We start from the raw sequence: 9,035 nt of genomic DNA, 5'->3' as shown, positions 1-9,035 counted from the left end.
TAATTTAAAAGTTTTTGTTTAAGCTCCTGTGTTGTTCTTTACGGGATATATCTTTAAATCATCCCAAGAAAAAGTAAACTAATTGTGAGCAGAGGTACATTAACTTTTGGTTATTTTTTTTTACCTATTCAGTATTTTTCTGTTTTAAAATGTACAAATTGGAAAATCTTTATGAAAAACAGCCAGGCAATATTTTCTTTTAAAAATATTATCTGTGACTATAAAGAATTTTGCCATATATTGTTTCTAAAAACTATATTGATAGTATAAAGAAAAAATTAAAATCTACTTAGATCTTTGTATGACAAATATCTCAAATCAGGATGATTTCATTACACTTTTTTTTTTTTTTTTTTTTTTACTCTGATTTCCAAATGCTTTTACTCGGAGAAAAGTGGGGAGTGGCAAATGAAATAATATCAAAATAATAATGATAAAGACATATGACATTTATTCAGTCCTTGCTATGTGCATTAATTCTTCTGCTACTCTGCATCAAACCTTTTCAGTAGATATTAACATTAATAACATCTTTGTGAGGAGCAATGAGCTGGCCCCGCAGTCTACAAGCACTGAGTGTGTCTTCATGGTTTCTCTCTTCAAAGGTGGATAAGAAGTGTCATTTCTGGTCTTTCCCTCTGGACATAAAAGGCCATCTAATTTCTATTTCTCTATCTTTAAAGAATAAATAACCTTCAAAACCACCATCTCCTCTCCTCGGTTCTCTCCTGACTGTTGCTGGCATCTGTTTTCAGTCATCCTCTACATACCTTCCAAGACTTTTCTCTTCATCTGCCTGACCTTTTCTCTTTGACCCAGATCTCTGCACCTCTTTTGCAATTTGCACTCCTTTTCCTAATTCCTACTCCTAAACCTTTCTTCTTTTCATATCAAGCTCATTGTTTTGTTTTCTCACTTCTAATACTATCAAAATTGCTGTCAACAATTTTAAGCATTAGAGGTAAAATCCAGACGTTTATAATGAGAAGCAGCACCAAACACAAGACAGTTAATACAAACAATATGTTTACAAACTCCCTTGTACTGGCTAGAATATTTTAACTCATATAACTAGACTGAGTATTGAATGTGCATAAGAAAGAAGAAAGCATTGAAATCATTAAATTTGAAAACTCATACATCTGTATTATTTTCATAACTTTTCAGACTGGAGTACCTAAGGTAGGGAATTTGGATTTTAGCATTATTCTTTAAAAGCAAACATATATTTTATTTCAATTTTAACACTTTCTAAGGACTAATTATTAAAGCAATTAGACTAAAATATAAAGTTTATATGGTGAAAATTACAATGAAAATATTTCAATTTTAATTTCATTATGATAAATAATTTTTTATTATAGCCAGTCTTCTTTATATTAAGGAACATAACAAAATTGTATAAGAACTCATTATGATCGGGAAAGGCACTGTGAAACAGGGATCCAAGAATTGTCATATTCTGATTTTGTTTTCAATCTAGATCAGCTAGACCAAAATTACAAGCTCAACTCTACTGTTTTCTAGCTCTATGATCTTGGAAAGATGATTTAACTTCTGTAAGGCTCAGTTTCCTTATCTGTAAAATAAGGACAACAGCAGTACATGTCTCAAGTTTGCTCTGAGAAATAGTTGTAAAATGTAAATAAAGTGTTTGGTGTAGTGTTCAATAATGCATACATGATCAGTAAATTACTATTCTTATTATTGTAAAACAACTACCACTGCCTCATATGGTACCAAGTCTAGTTATGTGGATTCCTCTTTCATAACTCTTTTCAGTCGATTTTCGTTTGGATCTTCTTGTCTATGAAAACCTATACTGGTATCCCTTTGTTTTGTAATTGTGAGGAGAAAAAAATATTGAGGTGTATTTGATAAAATTTCAAGCTAGGTGCAGTGGTTTGTGCTTGTGATCCCAGCTGTTTTGGGAAATCGAGGCAGGAGCATCACTTGAGGCCAGGAGTTGGAGACCAACCTGAACAACCTAGTGAGACCCTGTCTCTAAAAGAAAAAATTAAAAAAAAAAAAATCATAGGCCAAATAGAAATTAATGGTACTTAATTAGTGTTTGTGTGTATGTGTGTCTTATATATTGAAATTATACACACAAACGAATTCTAAGCTAGCATGACAAACAAACATGAGATAAACAGATTTTGGCCTTCTAAATCTGATATTCCTTTAATGTAAAGCTCTTCATTTTTTAAAGTTTCTCAAAACTATAACATTTTTTAAAACCTCCCAAATTACTCTTCAAGTTTGTCTAAACTTTGCTTCTGTTTTTAAGTAAGACNTTCAGTCATCCTCTACATACCTTCCAAGACTTTTCTCTTCATCTGCCTGACCTTTTCTCTTTGACCCAGATCTCTGCACCTCTTTTTGCAATTTGCACTCCTTTTTCCTAATTCCTACTCCTAAACCTTTCTTCTTTTTCATATCAAGCTCATTGTTTTTGTTTTCTCACTTCTAATACTATCAAAAATTGCTGTCAACAATTTTAAGCATTAGAGGTAAAATCCAGACGTTTATAATGAGAAGCAGCACCAAACACAAGACAGTTAATACAAACAATATGTTTACAAACTCCCTTGTACTGGCTAGAATATTTTTAACTCATATAACTAGACTGAGTATTGAATGTGCATAAGAAAGAAGAAAGCATTGAAATCATTAAATTTGAAAACTCATACATCTGTATTATTTTCATAACTTTTTCAGACTGGAGTACCTAAGGTAGGGAATTTGGATTTTAGCATTATTCTTTAAAAGCAAACATATATTTTTATTTCAATTTTAACACTTTCTAAGGACTAATTATTAAAGCAATTAGACTAAAATATAAAGTTTATATGGTGAAAAATTACAATGAAAATATTTCAATTTTAATTTCATTATGATAAATAATTTTTTATTATAGCCAGTCTTCTTTATATTAAGGAACATAACAAAATTGTATAAGAACTCATTATGATCGGGAAAGGCACTGTGAAACAGGGATCCAAGAATTGTCATATTCTGATTTTGTTTTCAATCTAGATCAGCTAGACCAAAATTACAAGCTCAACTCTACTGTTTTCTAGCTCTATGATCTTGGAAAGATGATTTAACTTCTGTAAGGCTCAGTTTCCTTATCTGTAAAATAAGGACAACAGCAGTACATGTCTCAAGTTTGCTCTGAGAAATAGTTGTAAAAATGTAAATAAAGTGTTTGGTGTAGTGTTCAATAATGCATACATGATCAGTAAATTACTATTCTTATTATTGTAAAACAACTACCACTGCCTCATATGGTACCAAGTCTAGTTATGTGGATTCCTCTTTCATAACTCTTTTCAGTCGATTTTCGTTTGGATCTTCTTGTCTATGAAAACCTATACTGGTATCCCTTTGTTTTGTAATTGTGAGGAGAAAAAAATATTGAGGTGTATTTGATAAAAATTTCAAGCTAGGTGCAGTGGTTTGTGCTTGTGATCCCAGCTGTTTTGGGAAATCGAGGCAGGAGCATCACTTGAGGCCAGGAGTTGGAGACCAACCTGAACAACCTAGTGAGACCCTGTCTCTAAAAAGAAAAAATTAAAAAAAAAAAAAATCATAGGCCAAATAGAAATTAATGGTACTTAATTAGTGTTTGTGTGTATGTGTGTCTTATATATTGAAATTATACACACAAACGAATTCTAAGCTAGCATGACAAACAAACATGAGATAAACAGATTTTGGCCTTCTAAATCTGATATTCCTTTAATGTAAAGCTCTTCATTTTTTAAAGTTTCTCAAAAACTATAACATTTTTTAAAACCTCCCAAATTACTTTTCTTCAAGTTTGTCTAAACTTTGCTTCTGTTTTTAAGTAAGACAGTCCTTTTTCACTGGGATCTCTATCGTATTTTATAAAAATGGTTACAAGAAGCTAAACTCTAGCTGGAGAAAAAATCTGTAAAACATAGACACTCATATTTCATTGTGCTTAGTTTCTTAAAGAATGAAGTTGGATAAAAATATAAGGTGCATGTATAAACAGTCAGTTTAGGATGAATAAAAAAGGAAGACTTTACATCTAAATCAAAACTAATATATCTAGATATGGCATGAATATTTCACACTAAGTCTAACAAAATTCTACCTAACTACAGAAGGAAAAAAATGTATTCTCTGTCTAAAAGATTGCCTTCTAATTTATATCATATTTTCAAAATGCATTAAAATGTTCAATAAAATACCAAGCTATTGAAACTGAAGACTCTGATAAGAAAACAATTCTACATTTAAGTATTTAATGCAACATATAATCAATCATGGAAATGTACTGTATAACTTTTTTATTGCCTTTTTTTTTTCCTGGTACAACAGCTGAAGGAAGGCATAACCTCAAAATCAGTTAATGTAGGAAACCGAGAAATATATTCAATTTAATCCCTATGTTTCTTTATTTTTCTTCCCACAGTAATAAAACTTTTTTCTCTGGAAAGCTATATTATTTGAGTAGAAATGTGGAGTAGGCAAGTTTCAGATGCACTTTTCTTCCAAACCCAGACTCTGAATAACAACAAACTGTAATCATTTTTTTTGGCAACAGTTAAAAAACAAGCAAATATACCTTAGAAAGGAAAAACAGGTTTATACCTTTCTGATGTGAAGTGATTAGTTACTAGGAGTTACTTTTGCTAATATAGAATACTATTCCCTCCCTAAAGGACTCATAAACTTCTCCAGGCAACACCTAGTTAAATTAGCCACTTATTAAATTGTACTATCCTTTTAATTCACCTCTGAACTCTTTGAACAGGTTATTAAATGAAGCAGCCAAAGTTTCCTTTTGCACCTGCAAATAACATTTGAACCTACAATTAAGGATCATTTCCTCTTTTTTGAAATTCTAATAATGGCATTAAAACAGAGTGTAATATTTTTATCTGCATCTGGTCAGACTATTTCCTGGCATTTGTGATGAGGTAACCGGATGAATGTATTAAAATGCTACAGAAAGATGCTGATAATCTCTCGATGACTTCAGAAATGCAGGCAACTTCTAGACACTGGAGTATACAAGGATGTAAACAGACCAAACACCTCAAAAGTCACTTTAAGGTGGAAAAAAAAACAAACTTTAATTTCTACATGAAAACAAAAACAATACCGATGTTTAATTTGGATGAAATACATTTAAGAAAATATTATTTCTAGTACTCTTAGAGTTGATTATCCAAAAGTACTTTTCCTTTTCCAAAAGTTTTAAAACATGTAAGACAATGTACCTTTCCCGAAACAGTCGCATATCCTTTTCTCATATCCTTTCCTATATCTGTTCTTTGGAGCAGTTCCCATTTTTTATCTGCCAGAGTTCTAGACACTTCCAAAGGCTTTCCCACATAACTCCTCTTTGAAACCTAAATATTATATTTCATATATGTATTAATCTATAATAAGCTATTGCATGTTACTAATTACTCAATTTGTATGGTTACTCAACTCTTTTTAAATTATTCTAAAAAAATCTCTTTTCTAACTCCAAAAAAATAGTTCTACATTTTATCATTTTCTAGAAAAGTTCTTTGCCACTAACAATCTCTGCATTTGTATCCCTAAATTAAAAATGCAAAATACATGGTAAAATATTTATAAGACACTTTTATAAATTTTCAATACCATTGTATATTTTATAGCATCAAATATTTAACATATTTTACAAATTCTAGAGCCAGAAGAAATCTCAAATATTTAGTTTAAACTTGCCATCTGTGGATGGGGAAACTGAGTCCCCAAATAAAGAAGCATCTTGTCTAAGATTACACAGCCAGTAAATGGAATGAAGTTCTCCCGGGATTGTCCTGGTTTAATTATAGTGAGCCTATTCTCTCTCAAAACTATCTCAGTTTGGAAAATAAAGCATTAGCTCATCCTAGTTGATGTGCCTACTCAAGTGTAAACTGGAGGTCAGCTTCCAGTTTAGAACTTTTTCTCCTCGTCTCCTCAAAACAAAATCTTTTAAAGTACTGAATCCTAGTCCCTATGCAATTACTGGTACAGATAACTCTTGGATTATCTTTTTGTTGTTGTTGTTGAGACGGAGTCTTGCTCTGTCGCCCGGGGTGGAGTGCAGTGGCCGGATCTCAGCTCACTGCAAGCTCCGCCTCCCGGGTTTACGCCATTCTCCTGCCTCCTCCCGAGTAGCTGGGACTACAGGCGCCCGCCAACTCGCCCGGCTAGTTTTTTGTATTTTTTAGTAGAGACGGGGTTTCACCGTGTTAGCCAGGATGGTCTCGATCTCCTGACCTCGTGATCCGCCCCTCTCGGCCTCCCAAAGTGCTGGGATTACAGGCTTGGGCCACCGCGCCCGGCCAAAAATGCGCGACGGATTATCTTTTTTGTTTTGTTTTTGCTTTTGTTTTTCTGAGACCCAGTCTCTGTCACTAGGCTGGAGTGCTGTGGCGCGATCTCAGCTCATGGCAACTTCCGACTCCCTGGTTCAAGCAATTCTCCTGCCTCAGCCTCAGCCTCCTGAGTAGCTGGCAATAAAAATCATAATTTACATTATGATTTTAGAAAGTTGTTGCAAATCTCTAGCTGTAAAGTAGAGTAGAATCAACAAGAAAATGGATTTGTGAATTAGTAAGATTTGAGGTTGAAATACAGTCTCTGCCCTTTATTGAATGTTTTGAACAATTTTTTTAGTCTTTGTAGATTCCTTTCCAGATTTCTCCTTTGTAATCTAGGATAAGAGAGAATTCAGTATTGTTATGAGGATAAGTAAAAATTAACGTATTTAACTCTGTAAATATTAAATGTTACTGAAATTGGTAATAATAAACGAATAATGATGGTGGGAGTAGGAATGGAAAAGCAGAGATAAATTGTGAGAGACACTGCAGAGATACCCTATCCAACTAGGACTCCTGAATAAAACACCTGTTTTTAGCACTGGGCTGAGCTAGATGAACAATCAGTCCTTAATGACGGTAATTAAATTTCATTTGCTTTCATGCCAAGATTTTTTTAATTAGTATTTCTCATTTTAGGAAATAATTATGACTTGGAAAAAAAGTTGCTGATTTGTATTTTACAAATATATAGTAGGCATACAACATGAGATCAGATTAAAAGTGTTTAAGAATAGTTTTACAATAATATGATTAAAGAGTCCCTTCTTGGTCTATAATCATAATAAAGGTATTGTACCATATTCTACTTACTGCTCAACTTCAGTCAAACTTAAAATATAGTCACTTTCATTTAACTGAGGGCAGTATGCCATGAATTCTGAAACATCTGCCACAAATTAAGCAGGACCATTAATGGGATTTGAATTTGGTCTAACGCTGTTAATGGCCCTCCAGTAAGATAAATTCTTAGGTACCTTCAAAGTAGGTTGAGACTGTGGAAGGGGTAGACAGATAGTTGGCTGCAGATGCTAGCATCGTTAGTATTATGTTAGTCAGACACCAGTGTAATAATGAAAATGTACATAAGTGTGAAAAACTACACTGGCATTGACTTAAAATTTTGAGACAGCAGTTATGGCTTGATAATGAAAAGACAAGAATTTTTTTCTGTAATTAATAGTGCATTTGTTGATTTAAGCAGTAGATTTCAGAAAACACCTATTAGAATTTCAAGCATATTGGACTTTATTTTAACCCAGAATAAATATTTCCAAGTCATGAACACTAAGAATTTTGACTAGAAGACAATGTTGCTCACATTTTTCTATCAGAAATTCAGTAAACACACATATATACAATTATAAACAGGTTTTCCCCCAAATTTTAAATACTGGCCATTTTAGGAAGCTGATTAAGATTTTCAATTTAGCAACAGTATGAATATGATCAACTCGAGTTTGTTTGTGTTCTTGTGGCTGCAATGCAATTGGTAACTATCCAGCAAACTCAATGTCCACCAAAATTTTACATGCTATCAGGATCATATGAAGATTTTCCTTCTTCCTGAATAATCAGATAACATTTGCTGGAGCTTTAGCTCATCAGCTTCAAACAGTCCAGTGCTGTTTTAATTATTTTAATTATGAACTTATGCAGTATTTCTTTCCTTTTGTATTTTAATTAAATTTAGATTTTGTTTGAATTTCATGAAAAGATTGTTTAATGAAAAAGGCATCCTGTTAACATCATATAACTCAACCATCAGTTTGACCAAGGAATATGGCCAGAAGTGCCTTATAGGATCAAAAGACATTTCTTCCAAAAAAAAATTAATTTATATTGCCTTTCAATACATATCAGCTTCTCTGAATCCTAAAATTATCTTGGTAGTATGTCAATCAACCTGTTCTATTCTGAAATCTCTCTTAATGACTTTGATTTTAAATTTCATTTAATCCAGCATTACAGTGCAGAAAAATTGATTAACCTTTCATTCTTTCAAATATGTTACCACTTAAAATTCACAAAATATTCGGTAATGCATATTATATTAAATGTTTATAATGTTTAAAATATTATGTATTTCACCTTGTTAATTTGAATAAAGTAATTCAGGTAAAGAACGTCATACAGTAAAAGATTGTCTTTTCTTCCTTTTCTTGCATTATGACTGTCTCTTCTCCTTTCTCTTACATTCTTTTCCCTTCTCTTCTCTGCAATTTGTTTTCTTCCTGTCTTTCTCTTTACTCTTTTCCTAAAATATATATATTGTATACATAGTGTGCATTATATACATAATGCATACATAGTGTGCATTATATACATAATGCATACATAGTGTGCATTATATACATAATGCATACATAGTGTGCATTATATACATAATGCATACATAGTGTGCATTATATACATAATGCATACATAGTGTGCATTATATACATAATGCATACATAGTGTGCATTATATACATAATGCATACATAGTGTGCATTATATACATAATGCATACATAGTGTGCATTATATACATAATGCATACATAGTGTGCATTATATACATAATGCATACATAGTGTGCATTATATACATAATGCATACATAGTGTGCATTATATACATAATGCATACATAGTGTGCATTATATACATAATGCATA

The sequence above is a fragment of the Rhinopithecus bieti genome, unplaced genomic scaffold (assembly GCF_001698545.2).
Source record: "Rhinopithecus bieti isolate Rb0 unplaced genomic scaffold, ASM169854v2 scaffold_2247, whole genome shotgun sequence".
Taxonomy (NCBI): domain Eukaryota; kingdom Metazoa; phylum Chordata; class Mammalia; order Primates; family Cercopithecidae; genus Rhinopithecus; species Rhinopithecus bieti.
This window is presented reverse-complemented; position numbering follows the sequence as displayed.